General features: G+C 40.5%; 1 protein-coding gene across 3 annotated transcripts in view; it reads right to left on the reverse strand.

Moving 5' to 3' along the window:
• The window catches only part of LOC132818396 (coiled-coil domain-containing protein 85C-like), a 237,454-nt gene that overhangs the window by 197,607 nt on the left and 15,086 nt on the right, over positions 1-24,761 (reverse strand). The window lies entirely within an intron of this gene.

Genomic DNA, 24,761 nt, shown 5'->3' on the forward strand with positions numbered 1-24,761 from the left:
TCTGTTCCTTGGATGCTGCCTGACCTGCTGCGCTTTAACCAGCAACACATTTTCAGCTCTGATCTCCAGCATCTGCAGACCTCACTTTTTACTGGGAGACTGGGTCTGCATAGGATGCTTTTTGGAGGACCATTGCAGACTCATGGGCCAAATGGCATCCTCCTGCACTGTAGGAATTCTATTCATCTTATTCAATCCCTTCAAATTTATTTACTTCCAACAAAGACCTCCAGTGGAAAGAGACATGCATTAGGAATGAAAGGACTTATGTCCAAAACATCTATTTTCCTGCTCCTCAGATACTACCTGACATGCTGTTTTTCCAGCACCACACTCTTCGACTCTGATCTCCAGCATCTGCAGTGTTCACTTTCTCCTAGAGACACTTAGTCAAACACAGCATCCATTCTTAGGTCTTTATGAGGAGGAAGGTGTGGTTTCCATGAAGAAATGAACAGTGGACAATTGCTACGTTGATTATAAAAAAGAATAATTATTACTTACAAAATACAGAAAGATAAAGGTACAGCACAAAAATATATTCAGCCGACCCACTGAACCATATCAGTATTTATACTTCAAGCAAAGCTGCTCCAAGTTCCAACCCTATTAACGTATCCTACATTATGGCTTACCGTCTGCAGAAAACTGTGACAAATTTAGTCACACTGCCCACAAATTTACATTAAGTGGACTATTGAGGTAACGGACGAGGGTTTTGCTGACAATTCTGTTCCATGTCAAATAAAAATTAACATCAGTGACACAGTAGATATGTGCAAAGTATCTATTTTTCAATTTGTTCACACCTTACAGTTGCCCAATAGTAAAAGTCATCGAAAATGTTGGTCTGGAAAACCTCAGTAATCTTGTTTTGCTTAGCAGTCTTTTGTCAGAAAAGCACAATGAAGTTGCCAGGTCATCAGTGCAGTCAAAAGGTCTCTGATGTGTTTATGTGCTGTACTGCGGCATTGCTATGCAGGTTCAGCTAGAGAAACAATTCATCAGACTTTTCAGGGTCATCAGGCTTCTCAACCAGAGTTTCATGGAGAAACCTCAATGTCAAGTGAGAACTTGCTTGTGATTTTGTTTTGTAGCATGGTCCAACTCCATCTTGTTTTGTTAATTGGTCACGAGATAAACCTGACCTGATCCTGAATTACCAGTCTGGAACACTGTGTGAATGGCTCACTACCTCGACACAAACAGAATATCGAGTTACCCACTTTTAGCACATTGCGATTGCCTGGCATCACCCATAATGAATCAAGCCATGAATATAGGAACAATATCTCACAGTAATTCCATCTCAGGCTTCCCCTGACATTCAAAAGCTGCTCATGCTTTGCTCCTGCAGTGTCCATCATCAGAACTGCTCTATTTTACTGCTGGTAAACTCACTATTGGCTAACTATTATTCCATACTTATGTCAGTGCCCTACACATATTACTGAATTCTCTTAATTGTAGTGATTAATGCAAGGTTATGAAATCCCTTTGTGGAAATCTGGTGCATAGTGACAGTGTCCTGCTTAGCCAACTTGCTATGTGAAAGAAAGTTCTGCAGAAACTTAGTCTAATTTGATGTTACTGTTCCCTTCCAATTCTCAGTTCATAGCACGAAGGGCCTGTTTCCACACTGTAGGGAATCTAATCTAATCTAAACAGCGGCTACAAATTTCAATTCATGTTCATTGTTTAAGTCACTTCAGAGGAAAGTACTGGAATATAACAGCACCAATTTTTCAATCACAGTCATTGATGAATGCCACTTTCAACCCAGAAATAACTTGACCAAACCTCACTAGAGTAAGGGGAAGGTAGTGGCACGGTCACTGGGCATGTAATCCAGAGGCCCAGGCCAATGCTCTGGGGACATGAGCTCAAATTGACTGGTGAAACTTGAATTCGGTAAATAAAATCTGAAATCAAAAGCTAACTTCAACATAAGACCATGAAAGTATCATTTACGATTATAAAATCTGGTTTTACTAACGTCCTTTAGAGAGGGAATCTGCTGACTTCAAGTATATGTGATTCCAGGCGTACATAATATGGTTGACTATTAACTACCCTTTGAAATGGCTGAACCAACCTCTCAGTTCAAGGGGTACTTATGGATGGACAGAAACTGCTAGCCTTGCCCATGTGGGATGCCCATACCCCATGAAAGCAAACATACAAGAGGGCATCATTCCATGGATACCTTCTCGCTGGAGCTGAATTTTAACAGTAAGGTTTTTTTGCACAGTTGGGACTCTTTCAAGAATCGAACCTACAAGGAAATGTGGGAAAGTATCTCCAAAGAGAAAAGAAATTGTCAAAACTATGAGGAAAGAACAGTGGAGTGGGATTAATGTGTTAGCACTTTTAAGGGCTAGCCTTGACCACAAATCATTTTGATTGGTCACACCACTTTCAATTCAGGAATAATTTGAACTACCCGCCCAAATGTGCCTAACGTCTGCTTTCACAATGTGTAAATGACAGGGAGTGGTGAGAGAGAGAGAGAGAGAGAGAGAGAGAGAAGAAAGAAAGAAAGAGAGAGAGATGGGGAGGACAGAGAAAGAGGAAAGAGGGATGGGAGTGAGACAGAGGAGACAGAGGGAGGGAGGAGACGGAGGGAAAGAGGAGAGGGGTTCAGAGAAAGAGAGGAAGAAAGATGGAGGGTGAGAGAGAGAGCGCAAAAGAAAGTGAAACAGAGAGACAGAGAGAAAGAGAGAATTGCGAAGTGAACATGTGTTGGCCGAGAGGCTGAATCTCAGCCAGCATACCACCATTGCCAAGGCTGATATTTCGGGTGGGCTGACGTTTCAGCAACCTTCCTTGCACTTTCTTTATCTTCATGGGGTCATGGATAAAGATCTGTAAATATAAAATTGTGTCTGTACATTCCAACCAACTCCTGAAGCAATTTGACTTGCAGCTAATGTAAAAAAAAATGTAATTTTTATTTTTGGAGAAGTGGAAAGTGAGAGCTGCACTGGATGACGAGTAAACAAACATGGATATTCCAAACCTGAGAGTTACCATCAGGTTCAAAGTTCTGCTGCAGCTTCTCAAGTATGAATGGAATTAAAGTGCACAGACTATGCCCCTTCAACAATCCAAGCTGAAAATTCAGAATGGGCCTGTACTATTTCCCATACCTCAATGTAGCAACTCCATAATCCCCACAGGTATCTTCTACGATTTGCACCACAACAACTGGTATTTATAACAGAAAAGCACAGAGTTATTTTGCTTCACCGACAGAGACTTTTACTGGTCTCTTCTGGAAACTGTTGTTCATGCTGCAATGTCAACCCCAAGCAGCATGTGGTTGGTGTTGTTTGCTGCCATAATCCTCTTTGGTTGACTTGGTCTAAGCTCCCAGTTGGTTCCCCCATGGTAGAAGAAAACCACAAGTGCTTCTTAATGAGAAGACGTTCTTGTCTTTAACAAGATGTAGTCTATTTCAAGATGGTGATGTAACTTTATACCAGGTTCTATGTTCCATATTTTTGCCAAGATAATCAGGAGTCCTGTGACTCCATTCTATAAGATACCAAGATATCCTGCCTTTCTCCACCCAAGTCCTGAGGTTATCAGCAGAATGGATGGAACTTTATGCAGTCTTCAACATGAAGGCTTTCAGAACCATTACCTTATACCTACAACAGCTTCCCAGAGTATTTAATGGATTTTACTGAACAGGGGTAATTTGATAAACAACTTAATTATCTCAGGAGCAGTGGTAATATTGCAGTGTGACAATTAGTACAAAATCTACATAGTGCTGGGAACATAATGCAGCAGCAGTACCACTTACTTTCCTTTAATGAGTAAACTGCATGAAAAGTATTTGGCAAACCTTTAATTTTCTTTGAAGGCAGAGGCAGAAGAAGAAAGAATCATTTTTGGCAATGCTTTTCTCGGAGGAAAATTACACCCTTTCAAATCACCTTTGTCCAAACAGACCAAGCTAAAGACTGGGCCAGTTGTATGCCTGCATCAAACTTCCAGCCACTGAACATTTTATTGTACAAACACTGACCTTACAGTCTCTGGGTCAAGTTCTTTGTTTATGCACAGAATGAATCAGAATCTTGTTGAGAATGTACAATTGGAGTGTTATTTAAACAGCATGCCAAATCCATTACATACAAAACTTACTTTGATTTCTCTACTTGATGTTTACTATCATTACTTTGAGTCGTCGACAAATTATTCTGCTGTGAGCTACCAATCTGAACTGGGATCAATGATCACTATTCTGGTGGAAATCAAGGTTTTCCCTCACCTCATGATCATCAGCAACTTGTATTTATAGGGTGTGCCTTTGATGAGGTGACATATCCATCACTATACCCCGATCCCAGAAAACGAAAAGGCAAGGACCTCTTGTACCTGTATCCATTCTGTTTCATAGTCAGCCACGTGATTAAAATGGTGAGTTTGGAGGTAGAGTATTATTTGAGCTCCTGGCAGAGACACGGTCCTTGCTCACCTGAATGCACACAGTGTGACATAATGTTTGGTAGCCGACAAAAAAAAAATCAGAATAGCTCACTTGCAATCATAAATCACCTGTGCTTCTGACACCTTACCACCATTCTATTAGGCAAAATACAGTGAGGTCCCACAAATGATAACGGCCAAATGTTCAATTTTAATGACACTGAGGGATAAAAATCAGCCAGGACACCATAGAAAGCTATCTCTGCCAGTCTTGAAAGTATTGTTAAGGGATCTGCTCTGGTTACTGAGGGCAAACAGGATACCTGTTCATTGCTTCACTACATAGCTGGTACCTCCAAAACCGCTGCCCTTGCACAATAACAAAATTTATGCTCTGAACCTTCCATCTCTGAGGCAGCCAATGCTACCGCACAGCAAAGGCTGACATCTTCACAGCAATGTAAACCCAAAGAAACGTCTATATATAATAAAAACAGTCTGGTTAAAGCTCTGAGGTTTAAATATGCTGTAACATCTCCAGTAACATAAGTAAGAGTAGTTCATGGCTCATGTAGTTCATATGTCTGCAACTATGTGTGAGTATAAATAGAATGTAATTATAGGCAATCCCATTTTAAAAACAGAAAAGACATGGAGACACGATTCTCAAGCCTTCTTTACTTTTTGTTGTTTAATAAAATTCATTACCACTGCCCATAAATCAATCTAGTTTTCACTGCTTAGAAGCTGGTGGAAAGAGCTGAATAGTACTGTGTACACTGGGGAGATATTCCGTGCACAAAAGAGTCCAAACTCATCAATGCTGTTGACACATGAGAGTTACGATGGCTAAACAGTCCCTATAGTGCAGAGTATTTGCTGAGGGCTCCCAATATCTTCTGTTTTTATCTTTACACTGCAATGCTTTTGTTAGACATAGCACTTTTAGGTGAACATACATGGATTTTTCAAGATATTGAATGGATCCACAAGAGATATAATTACAACATTTACAAGGCATCTGGATGAGTACGTGAACAGGAATGGTTTGGAGGGAGATGGGCCAAATGCTGGTAAATGGGACCAGATTAACTTAGAGTATCTGGTCGGCATGGACTAGTTGGACCAAAATGTCTGTTTCTGTGCTGTACATCTCTACGACTCTAATATGATGTCCCAGTCACATTTTTGATACAAGTATCCAACCTTGCATTGGGGAATGACAGTGACACAGAGAAAGAGAGAGACTGAGAGAGACTAGATCCTTTCACTTTACCTAAGAGTTACCAGGTATCCAGTGAAGCTCTGAATATTTATTCTGTCCAGTTGACACAACTGAACACCTTCCAGTAAGCTTTACAGTATGTTTATTTAAAACACTCACCTTGTTTTCAAATCTGTCCATGACCTTGTCTGTCCACATCTATAATCTTCTCCAACCCCACAACCCTCCAAGATATCTGGACTCATCTCATTGTGACCTCTTGGCTACTTCCTGTGATAGTTCTTCAATCACTGGTGACTTTCATTTGTTTGGGCTTGAAGCTCTGAAATTCCCTCCTAAACACTCACCTTCCACCATGAAAGCATCTCTTAAAACATATCTCTTTGAATCAACCCTCAGTCATCAAATTCAACATCGCCTGATGTGGTGTTTTGTATTGTAGATCCTCTGTTGAAATGTGTTAGGGATTTCATTCTATTAAAAGGTGTTCTGCATGTTGATGTTTTCAAAAACTAAAATACAATTTAAGATGATTATATTAAAACGTTTTGAATAAATCTCAATTCTGTGCAGTGTGTCAGCTAAGAATAGTCCAGCAGAGTTTTTAACAACAGATAGTCCCCAAATCTTGCTTTTCAATTTAAGAACCTGATACAATTTTATATAGTACGTTTCACAAGCATGGCACATTATCGAGAAATTAACCAAATTTAGATTTTAGTCACGATGGCAATGGGCAAAATGTGATGTCTAATTTGCGCATGGCAAGCTCCCATAAACATTGTGAAAATGAACAATCGTCCAGTGTTTTCTGATAAATATTGGCCAGGAACTGGGGAAATAACATCTCAATCATGCAAAATTGAGCCTGTCACGTATGATAAACACTTTGAAGGAGTTAATGTTCATGTTATATTGAGTTCCACCCGATCTGATGATGTAACAAAATCTTTGGATAGAGACCATCAGATTCTGACAATAATCAAAGGAAGCAGATATATCCTGTCCAGCTCCTGGAGAATCCTTAGCATTACAATGTAATCTGTATCTATTACTTTCATGTAATATACAAACTTCTATCTAAAGTTCTGAAGGAGAGTATCTATCTCCATTTGGAGAGACTATGTTTGATCAGGCTTAGTTAGCATGGCTTTGTCAGAGGAAGGTCATGCTTAACAAGTTTGATCAAACTGGTGATCAGGTACTTACAGGAGGGTAATGCAGTTGATGTAGTTTACAGGGACTTCAACAAAGCCTTTGACAAAGTCCCACATCGGAGACTTATGAAGAAGGTAAATGCACATGGGATACAAAGTAATTTGATAAGGTTGATTGAAAAATGGCTTCATTGTAGGAGACAGAGGGTGATAACATAAGGCTACTTCAATGAGTGAAAGCCAGTGTCTAGTGATATACCACAGGGATGTGTGCTGAGTTCCCTTTTCTTGATCATTTATATAAATAACATAGATGACCAAGGTAGGATTGGATTAGTAAATTTGTAGATGACACAAAGATTGATCGGGTGGTTAACAGTGAGGTGGAGTGTTTTAGACTACATGATGACATAAACAAGATTGTCAAATGGGCAAATAAGTGGCAAATGGAATTTAACCCTGAAAAGTATGAGGTGATACACTTTGAAAGGAGTAATTCACCAGAAAGTCTTTAATAAACATCATGACACTAGGAAGTTCTGTGGAGCAGAGGGACCTTGGTGTGTTTGTCCATAGACCTCTGAAGGCAGAAGGGCATGTTGATAGGATGATGAAAAAGGCATATAGGACACTATCAATTGAGGTATTAGATAAAGACCACAGCTAGTGTGTTGTTTGCAGTCTGGTCGCCAAAATATTGGGATATGATTGCCCTGAGGAGGGTGCACAGGAGATTCACCAGGATACTGCCTGGGAAAGAATATTTAAGTGATGAGGAAAGTTTGGATGGGCTTGGGTTGTTTTTATTGGAGCAGAGAAGACAAAGGCATGATCTGATTGAGGTGTAGAGTTTATGAGGGCCAGGAACAGAGTGAATAAGAGGTAGCTGTTTCCCTTAGTTGAAGGGTCAGGCACAAGGGGACATGTGTTCGAAGTGAAGGGCAAGAAATTTAGGGGGAATGTGAGGAAAAGCCTTTTTACCCACAGGGTGGTGACAGACTGTAGTGCACAGCCTAAGAGGGTGGTAGAGGAGAGTTGCCTCACATCCTTTAAGAAATATTTGGCTGAGGCATTAATAACATTCAAGGCTATGGGCATGGAAATGGGATTAGGTTGAAGGTCAGTTGTTTCTCCCTTTACAAAGGGCCCTTTCTAAACTGTATGGACTCTATCATTTTAATTTTGTAAGGCAAGTGCCTCGTCTGTTTAGACTCAGCAGTGGTCAATCCTCCACTGCAGGCTGTTCTGCTATAACATGCATTTCATTAACGCGAATTCACTGTAACACGATCGACGAATTGGGGACACTTTTTCTAACGCGTGAACTTTTAAAGCGTATATTGGTTATAACGGGATTCTGGCCCCAATAGTTTAAATGATGCTGCTACTACGCAATTTTTTTAGAGCACAGAGTTGCACGAGAATGGAAGTACTGCGTTAATATAGAGCTTTTCGGACCGATAATGAGACAGTTCCTGGAGAATTTGTGGCAGTAAACTACTCACAGCAGAAAAACCACATGCTGGCAGCAGCAGTATCTGAAAAAAGCCATGGGATCTCACACAAAGAGATAGAGATGGTTTAACATTGGCTGAAAGATGACACTTCTAGCAATACATCACTCCCTCAATCATACACGGAATGTCACTTGAAAGACTTTTATACTCAAAATTTTGAGTAGGGAAGAATCTATGTCCTTCTGATTTCAAGACAAGAGTGGGACCAACTGATATCTAACCACCACAAGTACAGATGTTTATCGTGATTGCCACTTTTGAAATTTTGCCTGAAGGGAAATCAGGGCAGGACTTATGCACTTAATAGTAAGGTCCTTTGTTGCTAAACAAAGAGATCTTGAGAGTGCAATCTCATAGTTCCTTGAAGGTACAGTTGCAGGGAGGTAGGATAGTGAAAATGGTGTTTGGTATGCCTTCCTTTGTTGGTCAGAGCATTGATTATAGGAGTTGGGAGGTCATGTTGGAGCTGTACAGGACATTGGTTAGGCCACTTTCAGAATATTGTATGTAATTCTGGTCTCCCTCCTATCAAAAGGATGTTGTGAAACTTGAAAAAATTAGAAAAGATTTACAAGGATGTTGCCAGGGTTGGAGGGTTTGAGCTATAGGGAGAGGCTCAATAGATTGGGGCTGTTTTCTCTGCAGTGTCACAAGCTGAGGTATGACCTTAAAGAGGTTTATAAAATCATGAGGGGCATGGATAGGATAAATAGACAAGGTCTTATCTGTGGACTAGGGGAGTCCAGAACTAGACAGCATAGGTTGAAGATGAGAGGGGATAGATTTAAAAGACACCTAAGAGGCAACTTTTTCACGCAGAGGATGGTTCACTTATGAAATGAGCTGCTGGAGGACATAGTGGAAGTTAGTACAATTGCAGCATTTAGAAGGTGTCTGGAGGGTATATGAATAGGAAGGGTTTAGGGGGATATGGGCCAAGTGCTGGCAAATGGGACGATAATAATTTAAAATATCTGGCCGACATGGACAAGTTGGATTGGAGGGTCTGTTTCCGTGTTATATATCTCAATGACTCTGCAAGTTTAAAAAAGGACCTTTTTTTCAAACTTTGCTAGATAAATCTAAAATCTGAAAAGAAAAAGTCTTTCAGTGTCAGCAAATTCAGGTCCATGCCAATTAAATGGAACATTGGCTTATACTGTAGGAGAGAACACAATGCTCATTTTCAATGTCCACAAAAAGACAAAAGTGCCTGGACATCCCTGAGGGCCATTTATTCGCATCTGCATCTCAAAACAGTCACTGTATAGCTTGCCAATCCTCATTATGGGATCCTGCTCACCAACCCACACAATGTAATCTCATGACCTGCAGCCGTGGTGGGAAGGGAGAGAGAACAGAGAGAACGAGGGGGGTGGCGGGAATTAAAGAGCTACCACACACACAAACATTAAAATGTTTCAGCCCAGTGAGAAAAGTGCTTCTGCATTAACATTCTCTCGAAAGTGCACCACTGCACCCCACCCCCACCCCACCCCACACACAATGCAGTTGTGCATTCCTTACAAAGCTTGTGTTCACTGAGGAAATTCATCAGTCTTTATTACCTGCACTCGAATCATATCAAAGGCTCCGAGTGTGTCTTTTGTGGAGGGGCTTGTTAGCTTTATGAGGTACGGTTTACCATCAAATTAGTTAGAGCTCAACAACTTCAGTTTGGTCGTTGCAAGGCCGCATTATGGTTTCTCTACTCCAGTCAGTCCGTAAACCTGACAACCATGGAAGCATCTGAGCACCCACTGAGATGGAAGCACTTTTAACATGAGACAGAACAGCAGTGGGGGAGGGGGCTCGGAATTCTGTCCTGCCATCTCAATATGAATGCATGCCTAATCCAAGCATTGAATTACATTGTGCCTGATCACTTCCCAGCCCTCGTTCCATTGTACAGATTCCCTGACCCTTGCCAAGCACTCAAATGGATTATCCAGATCCAAGCAGAAACGTTTATATTGGCCCTGCTCAGCAAACTGAAGGATGCATCATTTACATCTGCAATGACGCTGCACATAGTTACTGAACATCACAGCCTCCTCTCTGATGTGGACAAGCGGTGTAGGACTGGGATAGACAAAGTTAAGAATTACACCAGGTTATAGTCCAACAGGTTTATTTGAAGCACTAGGTGATGAAGGAGCAGCACTCCAAAAGTCAGTGCTTTCAAATAAACCTGTTGGACTATAACCTGGTGTTGTGTGATTCTTAACTTTCCCTCCTCCAGTTTCCTACTTGCCAATCTACCCCCACCTAAGCCAAAAGTTTATGATTCTTTGCTGGCTAGAATTTCGTTGCCACCACTCACGTCAATGCTTCACCATGTGACTGTTCTACACATGAATTTCAACAATGACCGAGTTATCAACTAGCAATTCAACTACAGGTGGGTTAGTCGAGTGGAGACAAATCTACATCTTGCGCTCACCCTGACCCAACCCCTGTGTATCTACAGTAGACAGATGATTTTCAATAGCTGCCAATCTGCCAATTTTCCAGACCTTAATCTAGCAACTAGGTACATTTTTCATTGAAGTTTGCTTTTCTTGTCCTTGAATTTTCATTTTCTTCCCAGGATGAAACAAAATTATCAGCATCGGTTAAATCCATTACTCAAGTTACACTATTCAAAGTAGCCTTAGCATTACTCCCAGAAGGATGTGTGCATTGTGCTCAACTCAACTTCCATCTCGGTACACTCCAGAGGCCTGATCTTTCATTGTTGTGTGTCAATGAGACTGGTATCAAAAGTACAAAGATCAGTACAAACAAAGAACACTACCCAATTCCCTCAGGAAGAAAAACATTTGACGCTGTTAGGCACTGAGCAAAATTATGTTATAAATCAACCATTAGGAAAATCACATCTGAACCTTAAGTTGCTTCACCACTGCAAACCGATATTCAAGTTCAAACTGGGGTCTGATCATTGTCAAGAATGACTTACAAAAAGAAATGTGCCACTTTATGGTTGATTGGACAAGAGTCAAGAGGAAATTTGGAAAATGAAATTGAAAAGAGCTTGGGCTCGGTTAGAACACATCTGAAAGCCAAGCAAGCTGTCAGCATTATCTGGGGTCACTTGGACAGCTGTTGCTCATCTAACGGTATCACAGCATTAGCTAATGCCTTGAGGGGAAAATGTAAGTGTGTGTGGCAGGGGTGGTGGGAAGAAAGTGATTCATTTTTTTAAATCTCTGTTATAAAGATCTTCAATAGCTGTGCTAAATTGTTCAAAAATGTTTAATCTCAGTTTTATAATTACCATTAATAATGCAAGTGCCCAACTGCTTTCTAATCCAATCTCCTGCATTAAACGCAATGAAGCTGCCTCACTGCTGGGTACACACAGGTAGGTCACCATTGGTGGACTATTGTTACTTCTGTTTGGAGCATTTTGTAAATCACTGAGTTGCAGCTGCTATGCAACAGCCAATGACAATGTAGATAGAGTTTACCACGAGAGATAGTACACAGGCAGTTTGCAGCAATCAATCTCTTTCTGCTCTCTCTCTCTGCGCCTGCCCACGAATTGACTACTTCAACACCATTCACCCACCAGGCTCCAGGGACCCCAAATCAGCTGGACTCAATTACCAAGACAAAGGACAGATACGAAAGAAGGACCTTTCTCCCCTAAGCTGACCATTCCTGCCCCAGGATTTCAAAACAACTGTCACGCTCTTTTCAGGACCCTTTGTGTTGGTGTTTTGAAAGAGCAGAGCAAATGAAAGGAGAGCCATTCACAACCCAAGCGAATGAAGTTTCAGAGGCAAAAAGGGAAAAGGCAGCAGGCAATGGAAAGGTATCCTCATTTCTGAGAAGAGAGTTTAACTTGGTAAAGGTTGTCACACAGAAATTGAACCTCACCCTTCCTTGCAATTGTTTCCTCATTTAGAAATCATGCTTTCTACTAACTAAACTCACTGAACCTCTGTATCCCTTTCTCCTCCCTGAATTTAAACTCCATTGTGTTCAAGAATTCAATGCAATGCAGGAGCACAAATGTAGTGGTTAACTGATATTCAATCCCTGTACTAGTACCTATACAAAGACAGCGAGAGATAGAGAGAGAGCGCGAGTGAGAGAGAGTGAATGAGTGTGTGAGAGAGATATCCTTACAGCGAAGAAACATTTTATTCCAGTCTGTGGCGAGTCATTGTACCCTAAGTCTTTGCAGTAAGAACACTACAGAAACATAAAGCACTGCACAAGATAAGGGAACCACAGATGTATGCAAGAAAACATTTTCAATATCCTGGGTATTCCTATGGGCAACTTAGGTCCATTGTTGCCTCTTAAATTCTGAAAGAGAGAACGTTAATCTGCTGTGTTCCTTTCCAGCACTGCAAACGCAAACACAAGGTGGCTGAGTGACTAGCACTAACAAAGGCTGTAGGTTCACATTATGACAGCAGAATCCAGGTTGACATTCCAGTGCAGTACTGAGGGAGTACATCACTGCCAGAGGAGATTCGCTTCAGCTGGGGTGTTCAATCGAAGTTGCACTTGCCCTCTTAGCTAGGTGTAAAAGTTCCCAGAACAAATAATTACAGGGAAAGTAAAGAAAATGCTTGAGAGTGGCAGGCAATTCCCCTTATTCCTCAAGTGAGGCAAGTAAGCCTATAGTCATACTTAAAGAGCTAGGAGCCAACCAAACTCTTTTGCTAGCGGAAGGCAGTACTCCCCCAGCAGACAGCACATTAGAGGCCATGATGTCAGTAAACAATGTTGATAGGGAGGACAGACTAGCATTTTTGCACATCAAGTGTGACCTCATGCTTGGGACAGTAACTGTACAGATGATCCTTACTTTGCCTGTAGACAGTGCTGAACGTGTCCTGGGGAATGATTTGGTCAGACCGAAGGGAGTAGCTTCTCCAATAGACACAAGAAAATGAAGCCAGAGAGACACAGTGTTCACAGGGAAAAGTTCCCAAAGGTTTCTGCTTCATGTACAATGACTCGAGCAATGGGTTTGAAGAAGTCCACTGCAGGAGGCAAATTTGGCACTATGGTATTTAGTCACCTGAAACTTTCTTTGGGGATTTGGATAATCCAAACTAAGTAGTCAATAAGTCTTTTCTGAAGGAGGCACAGCAAGCTGACTGGAGTTAAATGAAGTAGCTCAGAGGCTGAGGCAGAAGTTCTGGAATATTATTCGGTTAAAGATTGGACAAGGAAGTCAAGACCTTCTCACAGACATGTAGGTGGAGAGTGACAGTGGTTTCCCAGATAGCAGTGTTACAAAATATCATTAAGGAATAGTAATGAAATTTCCATGGCAGGATATGTAGAGATCCTGAAGACATAAGCAAATTTAAATTAACAGTTTTGTTGGCCAGGTCGTTAACATGATATACAGTTTTGTAAAACATGTCTGATCAGGTGAAAACCACAACAGATAACAAACTGGCATCTCTTAGAGTCATAGAGCTGTACAACATGGAAACAGAACCTTCGGTCCAAATTGTCCATGCCAACCAGATATCCTAAATTAATCTCGTCCAATTTGCCATATCCCTCTAAGCCACATTTGGCCCATATCCCTCTAAACCTTCCTATTCATAGGCCCATCCAGATGCCTTTGAAATACTGCAACTGTATCAGCAACCACCACTTCCTCCGGCAGCTCATTCCATAAATTCCTCTGTGTGAAAAAGTTGCTTCTGAGTTCCCTTTTAAATCTCACTTTAAACCTACTACCCCACGCCAGGGAAAAGACCTTGTCTAGTGACCCTATCGATACCTCTCATGATTGTATAAACCTCGACAAGATCACCCCTCAGCCTCTGACGCTCCAGGGAAAATAGCCCCAGCCGATTCAAACCCTTCAAGCCTGGCAACATCCTCGTCAGTCTTTTCTGAACCCTTTCAAGTTCCACAACATCCTTACGATAGCAGGGAGATCAGTTTTACACACAATATTCCAGAAGTGGCCTAACCAATGTCCTGTACACCTGCAACATAACATTCCAACTTCTATACTCAATGCACTGACCAATTAAGGCTAGCATACCAAATGCCTTATTTACTATCCCACCTACCTGCAACTCTAATTTCAAGGAACTATGAACCTATACTCCAAAGTCTCTTTGTTCAGCAACATTCCCCAGCACCTTACCATGAAGTGGATAAGTCCTGCCCTGATTTGCCTTTCCAAAATGCAGCACCTCACATTTAGCTAAATTAAACTTCATCTGCCAGTCCACAGCCTATTGGTCCACCAGCAACCCTCCGTCAGCACCCTCTGTCTCCTACCTTCGAGCCAGTTATGTATCCAAATGGCTAGTTCTGCCTGTATTCCATGAGACCTAGCCTTGCCAACCAGTCTACCATGAGGAACCTTGTTGAAAGCCTTACTGAAGCCCACATAGATCACATCCACTGCTCTGCTCTCATCAATCCTCTCAGTTACTTCTTCAAAAAATTAAATTATGTTTGCGAGACACAAATTCCCGCACACAAAGCCATGTTGACTATCCCTAATCAGTCCTTGCCTTTCCAAATACATGTAAACCCTGTCCCTCAGGATTCCCTCCAACAACTTGCCCACCAGCAAGGTCAGGTTCACTAACTTATAATTCCCTTCCTGTTTTTTGAGGAAACATTTAGTAAGCTGTAAGGGACCCTTACTGAAAACGAAAATGGGACAGTAGTGTATTCTTGGTGCTTTGGATATTATTACTCAATTTCAAGAATCTAGACTCTTGAGAGTGATGCTAATCCATCTCCTTACAGATTACTGATGGAGATGTCTTTAGCATACCATCCATGGTCACAAGAGCTTTCAAAAAAGGTGCCTTCACAAACCAAAAACAATGATTAAAACATACTGTCATGCATATCCCCAGGACTGGGACAAAGGACTGGAATTTCTATTTTTTGCCAACCAAAATTCAGCTAACATGTCTACCAGGATTAGTCCTTTTCAATTAGTTTATGATGAGGCAAACTAACCAAACAAACATATTTAGAATAGTGGGACAAACCCTCGCTTTTATTTGTATTCTGAGAGTAGTTCTAGGAGCCTGCAAGTCGTTCAGGAATACCTTAAAATTTTGCAAACTAGCAGGAAAAGAAATGGGCGGATAATCATACCAATGCGTGTACATTTCCACCAAGATATGAGATGTTAGTTTGACTACCTTTACAAGGGTAACCATTGAAAGCATGGTTCTATGGCCCATAAGATAATCAAGAGAATTGGTACATTTATCTGACTGACACTACTGATTGCTGGGAAAAGGCCACCAATAACATCGCTGGAGAAGAATAAGAAAGCAGAGGCAGTTCAAGTTGTAAGATCAGGGAAGATGAAAAAGAGAGAAAGAGAGTCATAGAGATGTACAGCACGGAAACAGACCCTTCGGTCCAACCCGACCAAATATCCCAACCCAATCTAGTACCACCTGCAAACACCCGGCCATATTCCTTCAAACCTCTCCTATTCATATATCCATCCAAATGTCTTTTAAATGTTGCAATGGTACCAGCCTCCACCACTTCCTCTGGCAGCTCATTCCATAAACGTACCATTCTCTGTGTGAAAAAGTTGTCCCTTTGGTGTCTTTCATATCTTTCCCCTCTCACCCTATACCTATGCCCTCCAGTTCTGGACTCCCCCACCCCAGGGGGAGTCCAAAATAGACTATTGTTTGAATAAAATAGAATTTGTCTATTTACCTTATCCATGACCCTCATAATTTTATAAACCTCTATAAGGTCACTCCTCAGCCTCCAACACTCGCTCTAACATCGTCTCCTGTAAGAACCAGGGTTTGAATTTACCTTTTTCACCAAGGGTTGTGTTTATGGAGATGTTTCAGGAAATTCAAACAGCATCATTAAGTTGTGATAGAGTCGGCTGGATTTTATTCTATATTCTGTTCTCTTTTGTTCGTGTTTCATTTGGTAGTCTAATAAATTGTTTTATTTAAAGCCAAGTGGTTTAACCAGCTGCACGACTCCTGGGATATCCACCTCATATCTGCTTGAAACAACAAAAAAAGTTAGGGTCTGGGCTAACTTCTTAAAATGTTTTGAGGGTGTCCTGGCCTGGTCCATAACATTAGGCAGTGACTACAATAAATCAAAATCAATTTCTGCACAGACTAGATACAAGTCAATCCAGTAAAACATGCAGATTCAAATCCTTATTTAGATTGGATTCCCTACAGTGTGGAAACAGGCCCTTCGGCTCAACAAGTCCACACTGATCCTCCAAAGAGTAACCCACCCAGACTCATTTTCCCTACATTTACCCCTGATTAATGCACCTAACATTATTGGCAATTTATTATCACCAATTCACCTACCCTGCACATGTTTTGGAATGTGGGAGGAAACCGGAGCACCCGGAGGAAACCCACGCAGACACAGGGAGAATGTGCAAACTCCACACAGCGAGTTGCCTGAGGTGGGAGTTGATTTGGATTGATAGAGATGGCAATGCAAGGTTTCTCTCCAAAACAAGTTTTTATAAAAGATATTAGCAGTTTCTTTTAACATATCAAGCCAGGAAAGAAATTTCAACCTTTTTCACAGAAAATAGTCTTTTTCAATGCTGAGTGATGCTCTTCAGCTTCCAAAAATATGACAGCCACTTTTTAAGAGATTCGGGAGTGAAGTGGTAACCCATATTCCTAACTGTTGACGATGTGCTGGTCTACAATAATACATGGAAGGAGCACTTGGAACAATTGACAGTAATTATTTAAAAAGAAGAATCGACTGATCTGCTGACAAATCTTGACAAAACTGAATTTGGAAAAGTGCTGGTTACCTACAAGATATAGTAGAGCAAGGCTAATTGTTATCATCAGCAAGGGTACCTATTTTGCTCTTAAACCTAAAAAAGAAATAATTAGCTGTTTTTACATGGGGGTGGTTTCTATTACAAGTTTGATCAAATTTTTTCATCATCGCAGCTTCTCTGTCAGATTTACTGCAAAACTGTCAAGGTAGTGTGGTAGCAGTGTTCCAAGTATTTATGGAGAGGCTGAAGACTATTTCGAACAATGAACTTGTGTTGGCTGCCCCTAATTTCATTGTATATTTAAAGATAGCAACAGGTGCTAATGATTGGTGGGTTGGTATTCTTCTGTTACAAGATGATGAGTCAGACATAGATAAACCAATGGGATCCTTTTCCAAAAAGATAAATTTACATCAAAAAGAGACACAGTCTCTGGTGAAAAATGAAACCCTGAGATTGCTGGTGATGCCAAATCATTACTCAAAATGTATGCTCAGCACAGATAAAGAGAAACAGTGATATATAGTCATCATAGACCCTTAGCCACTGTGGACAAATTCAAAAACAAAAATGGTAGCTGTTTCAGTGGAATTTACTACTAAAGTCTTATCATTGAAAGATTGTTCACATTATGATTAAAAATAATGTAACAGATAATGTTTTGTCAAGAATGTAACTTCGTCTGAATTATCCATTAACCATGATACTCTCATAACTGTGGAAGTTACAAGTAACAAGTCAGAATGAGAATGAATAGGTACAATGTATTTAATTTACTTATATTTGTATTCTTGAAACATTTGGAATGAAACACTTGAAAATGGCACTAAATATTTACATTTTAGAGGTTTCATATTCAATATTTCATTTTTGAAATAAAATGGTTAATGAAATAGCATTGGAACATTTTGTCAAAAACACAGTATCGCTCGGCCGTCACATCTTGTAATTGTTTAACTGGGATACTGCCTGCCTTTATGACTGTCAGGTTCCAGTTAGAATATTATTTGGAGTAGTAGGGGAGAAACCAGCTGGAAGAAAACAAAGCTTCCCAGCTCAGCTCTCCTGTGGCTGGAAAAGAATACTTGTTGTGGGTCTATACTCCTGAAATCCTGGTCCAGCAGCTCTCAAATGAGAATCCTCTGAAAGAGTTCAAAACATACAGTAGTCATTTTGGGAACTCGGTAAAACAATTAAGTGTATGTTGTGACCTGTGAGCAACAGGATGACAGAAAGACAGTGCATTTTTCCTATCTTACTCATAACAATTTCTAAGAGCAAGGGTAATTTCTTTAATATTTTCACCAATATTAAATCGCTGACCAACATTACTAAAACTAATCAGCTGAACATTATAACATCACTGACTGAGGTCTTGCTATATGAAAATTAGCCAAGTGGTATGACAGTGCACTTGAAAGCAGCTCATTAGCTGTGAAGCATTTTCTTATCTCCTAAAAGTTGCGTAACGTACTACAGAACTTCAAGTTATTTATTTCAATGCTTTCCAGTTGCCACCTCCAACCCTACAAATTTCAATTTATTACGATTCTGCTGCTCATACCCTTTACGCCATCAAGTCTTTGTTACTGATCATTTGTTCTTGCTTATCTATGTTGGCTTTCAAGCCCATAAATGAACAAAATTTAGACCTCGCATCTATGTTTAACTCCCTTAATTTCAACCCCTAGCTACCTCTGCAAATGTCTTGTAGCCCTATAATTACCCTGCACCTCTTCAGCTCATCTGCGGCAACACAGATTAAGAGACCACGCTACTGTCTCAATCAACATTGTGCTAAAAAAAAGTAACTAACATTGCTAATTGTGGATTAGAGAACCTAATGTAAATTTCTGAATAGCTCCAAGTCAAAAAAGAACAAATGTAAGAAAAGCAGAAAATGCTGGAGAAACTCAGCAAGTCTGACAGGAAAAGAATCTTAACTTTTTTTGACTCTCTCTGACTACAGCCTTTTGCATACATTTCTACACCATTGGCACCCATTCTTCCAGCTATAGAAAACTCTAATCTCTGTAAGTCCCTCTTCCTCTTATCTTATTGACCAAGTTTTTGAGTCACCCATTCTCAGGCTCAGAATCCATTTTTGTTGTCAATATCAAGTATCTCAGGACTTTCGTTTCTTGGATCAGAATAGTGCTATATTTTGCACTGTGAGTCAGAATCCTCTTCCTTTTGTGGTCAAAACAGGTAGTGGACCAGTCATAACTACTCCTGACAATTACTGCATTCAGAGCCTTTGTCCCTCATTCAGTTCTGAAGAGGAATTATAATGTTAACTCTGTTTTTTTCCTCATAGATGCTGTCAGATTTGCCGAGTTGCTCCAGCATTTTATGTTTGTATTCCCCTGGTCATAGGTGGCACAGTGGTTCTGTGGTTCGTACAGCTGCCTCACAGCACCAAGGGTCTGGGTAAGATTCCAGCCTCGGGTGACTGTGTAAATTTCACACAGATGTTCTTCCTGTGTCCATATGGGTTTCCTCCCACATTCCAAAGATATGCACATTCAGCAGATTGGCCACTGGTAAATTAGCTGTTGTGTCCAAGGATGTGCAGAAGAGGTGGCTTAGCCCTGGGAAATGCAAGGTGATATGATAGGGAATGAGACTGGGTGGGAAGCTTTTCGGAGGGTTGGTGTTGACTCAGTGGGCCACAGTGTAGGGGTTCTATGATTCTCTGAATTCTTCATCTTCTCCTTGGAGTTGGTGAACACAAACCTATTGTCCAGAAATTAGCTGTGTTAACTAGACTTGATCAACCAGCAGCTCCACAGCACACAGCCCACAAACTGGTGTTGGCGTTCTATATTCAGTAATTGCCAGTAACTACACAATCTGTTCTGTGTATTTACTCTACACTCTTTAAAGCAAATCAGGACAGAATGAACCAGTGTGCACATGGGAATATATACAGCTTCACAAATTCAATTATTAGATTTTTCCTTCAGGCAAATGAAATTCTAGTACAGACTTGTACAGTATATCAGTGGCTATTGATCAACAGCATAAGACTGTATTTCATCAACAAGGTGTGTTACATCTAGATTGAATTTCATAATCACACACCTAGAATTGAAGCCTCAGCTGATCCTTAGAATAGAATATCGAGGTGGTACGTACATTTTGCATGATTGTAATTTCAGATTTCTTTAAAAAAGTGAAATCTTTTGACACTTGAGGGGCAAGGAACATGGTTCATGCAGGGATTAGAATAAAGGCAGATTTCTCTCCTTCCAGTTTGACACTATGCATTGAAAACAGGAATACCTTAACTCCTAGATTCAGAATACAAGTTGCGCAGCAGTCCTCAGTTCTGAAGAAATCCACTATTCAAGTAACAGTTCAAAAACCACCAGAAGGAAATGCATCCCTACACCCAACCCACATCTTCCGGTGATTGAAACCAGTCCAGAAAACTACACAGTTCAAAAGTCACCTACAAAGACGTTTACTTTCTATATTATGCAATCTCTGCTTCTGATAAGAACTGACCCATTTCCCTCTAGTGAATAGGCACAAAGATCAACAGTCATAATGCCAAGCAGCAATACACTCCACAGTCTTGAAAAAGAACCATGCAACACTCAGTCTATTCCAACTCTTGCATACTTTAAAATCTCATAATAATCTCCCATCTGTTATATTGGGGGGTGCAGATGGTCACAGAATGGCATTGGGAAGCTATAAACCAGAACAACTTCTGTCCCAAACTAACAGCTCAAAAACTACATTCAACACGGCTTTGGAAATGTTGTTTAACTTAGCACAGATTGTTCATGGTAAGACTCTAATTGGGCCTGGTGATTTCGTAATCACCAATTACTAAATAAACGCAAGGCCAACAGAGGAGTGAAACGATCTTCTTTATAAATGATCTTGCTGTCCATTGGGTTGATTGATTGCAGACCAAACTCAGTTATAGAGTCAGATTCACACAGCGTGAAAACAGACCCTTCGGTCAAACCATTCCATGCTGACCATGTTCCCAAATAAACTAAACTAGTCCCACCTGCCTCCGCTTGGCGCACATCCCTCCAAACCTTTCCAATTCAATAACTTATCCAAATGATTTTTAAATGTTATAAATGCCCCTGCAACAACCACTTTCTCTGGCAGGTCATTCCACACATCAACCACTCTAAAAAAAAAGTTGCCTCACATATCCTTTTTAAGTCTTCCTTCCTATACCTTAAAATATGTTCCCTAGTTTTGAACTCCCTCCATTCTAGGGAAAAGACTCTTGTCATTCACTCCACCTATGCCCTCCATGATTTTATAAACCTCAAAGGTCACCCTTCAACCAACATCACCTCCCACCTGTGATCTGAAGATATCAGGCTCTCCCCTCAGGTAACTTTACTCCCTCAATTTGGCCTAACTCTTCTTTATCTTTTCTACTTATTCAGGTTTGGAGAAGACTGTTAAAGATATCCCTTGTAATAGTATGCTTCCCTTTAAATTTCATTTACATGCCAAGTTATTCTGCTCACATAAACACCTTTCACTTTCCCAAATGACACCTTTTAACTGTGGACGAATGTTGCACATTTGAGGCTGCTTAAAACCTGCCAATAGACAGCCTGGCAGTAGACAATACCAATGACAACAATCCAGCTACAATTATGTCAGTCCTTCCAGATTAATAATTGTTCTTAGTGTCAATTGTCAAAAAAATTCTGAAAATCTATATTCCAATTTTATCATTCTAGCCTTGAAACTGGAACACAAAGATACACAACTACTAATCGAATGCAACACTTTTCCTGACCACATTAGCGATCATGTTCCACGCCACAGCAGTGTTTGTGTTTTACACGATTGTGGACATTCAATTAAAATTAAAATGGTTTACTATCCACTCCACTTTCAAGCCAAGTGTAACATTGGTGCAATCAACTGCATTTCAAGTGTAGAGTACAATATAGAAAAGGGTTATCTCGGAAAGCACAATCAGTAAATCTTTGCTCCCACAGTGTTCCACTGAAGATTGTGAAAACTGCCTGTTTAAAAATACAATTCTGGCTTGTGTAATATTCTCATCGATGTTATAATTTTTATAACACAACCATTGTTGTCAAGGAAATATATGCATGGTCACCAGATTAATAGTTTGTTGATGTCTAGGCAAACATTGAAAACAATCTAGGGTTTAGCACTGAACAATTGTTAGAACCAAAAGGGATTGAAGAATGAAGAACAATCAAAAATGAACACAATGATCGAATATTAACGGCTGATTCAAGAACAGTTCTAACAGGCACCTCAAAAAAGAGCATGGGGTAATCCCATTATGGGAAAGGAAGGTAATCTTTTGAGGCCAAATGACACCAAGTCATTGGTTAGACAATAGATCATTAGGTGCTCAGCTCTATACCCTTACTCCCAAATCCAAACATTGGAGATGAAGGCATAGAGATAATGTTACCAGACTAGAAATGTAGAGGCCTGGTGAAAGGAGCATGGATTTAGATCCCACACTGCAGCTTCAGGAAAGTGAAGTTTGGAATAAAAAGTCAATATCACAAATGAAAGTACTTGATAGTTATAAAAGCACATTTGATTCCTCATATCTTCTGCCCTGATCTTATCTGGCCTTTGTGTGACTCCAGGTGCACAGCCATGTGGTTGACTCCTAATGTCCCTTGAAATGACCCAGGAAGTCATTCAATTGTACTTAGGGCAACAGCTCACCAATATTGTCTCAAGGGTAATTAGTTATAGACAATAAATGCACTCTTGCCAGTAAGTGCCACATTGCATGAATGAATTTAAAATTAGACCCTTCTTTGTCCTCACGTGTAGGTTAAACAAGGCTACACACAACCTTGATATCCTATTCACTTTCAAGTTGAATTTCAAACCCATCCGTTTGCCATCTGTAAGCTGACTTTGTCTACAAGTGTTACGTGGATGCTTGTGTTTACCAATGCTGAAATCTTACTTGAGCAATATTCACCTCAGGTTCTGAGGTAGGGTCACTCGATGTCAAACATTAACTCTGATTTCTGTCCACAGATACTGCCAGACCTGCTAAGCTTTTCCAGCAATTCTATTTTCACCTCAATACAGAACTTTTATCGCCCTTCCAACTACTTACAGACTGCCTCTCCCATTTACTAGAGACACAGCTTCCAAAACCCATTTGTATTCCTCTCATCTGACTCTAAATCTAATTCAACCATTACTCCCGCACTTGTTGTTTTCACCATCTTCTTTTTCACTAAAGCATGATATTCACAATATATGTCAATCTACAAATTCTTCTATGCAGTCTTCTATACAATCAGAGGCTGAGGGGTGTCCTTATAGGGGTTTATAAAATCATGAGGGCCATGGATAGGGTAAATAGACACAGTCTTTTCCCTGGGGTGGGGGAGTCCAGAACTAGATGGCATAGCTTTGAGGTGAGTGTGGAAAGATTTAAAAGGGACCTAAGGGGCAACTTTTCCTTGCAGAAGGTGATGCATATCTGGAATGAGCTGCCAGAAAAAGTGGTGGAGGCTGGTGCAATTACAACAATTAAAAGCCATCTGGATGGCTTTAGAGTAATATGGGCCAAGTGCTGCAAAATGGGAATAGATTAATTTCGGTTATCTGGTTGGCATGGATGAGTTGGACTGAAGGGTCTGTTTCCATGCTAGAATTCTCTATGACTCTATGATTCGATGTATCCACTAGTCTCCTGGTTCTCCAATTGGCCCTCAAACCAAAACCACAACAAGTGGTTACATGATCTTGTGTTTATTTGCTTATTACGAATTGACAATCATATTCACCTGCAATACAATAGCCAGAGCACAGACACAAAAAAACTGCCAGTATAGATTTTCCTTTCCAGTAGCAGAAAGAAGGAGATGAAAGACAATAAAACAACTACAGTACGCAAAGACTTGTTTCATTTTGTTATTTGCATCTTGATATGAGACAAGTCAAAGCCTAGCTTTCCTAAATGCAGCAAACACTGTTGGAATTCAGTGTGGTAACGGCAATTCAAATTAAGCAACATATGTCTAGATTGATCCTTGGCAAATCCAAACTTGAAAATTTCTGCCTCCATGATTCTCTCCAGAAGGCAGTGGGACATAATGATGGAGGGTTTTGCTGTCCTCTGGCATTTTCTTCAAGTAAACATTTTTCATCTCTCAACCCTGAGCAATACAGTACAATTAAGGTAAGCCACTGGCAATGTAGCAGGCTGCTGCTAGACATCAGGAGTAGCAGGCTGCTGCTAGACATCAGGAACAGCAGCCAAGCTTATGGCCGAGTGATCAATGGTTCCAGACTCGATAAGTGTCAGTTCTTGCTTTGTTGAAGCTTAATGAATTTGGGTCCCATTCTGGTGCAGTTGTGGTGTCCTTACCTTTGAGCCAGGAGACCTAGGTTCATATCCTACTTGCTCCAGAGATGTGTAATAGGGTCTGAACAGGTTGATTGAGGAGTATCTACTTTTACTTGGCTCCTTCAGTCTCAATAATTAGATCCCGAGACCAATTGCAATGACTGTGTTGAGGAAAGGACTTGCTGATTGTGACAAATGACCTGGTTTCTGTGTATCAATTCTGTCAAATTTAAAACACACATTTAAAATAAAACAAAGAGCTCTGATTGCATAAATTTTGAAGCATTGTGCT

The sequence above is a fragment of the Hemiscyllium ocellatum genome, chromosome 8 (genome assembly GCF_020745735.1).
Source record: "Hemiscyllium ocellatum isolate sHemOce1 chromosome 8, sHemOce1.pat.X.cur, whole genome shotgun sequence".
Lineage (NCBI taxonomy): Eukaryota > Metazoa > Chordata > Chondrichthyes > Orectolobiformes > Hemiscylliidae > Hemiscyllium > Hemiscyllium ocellatum.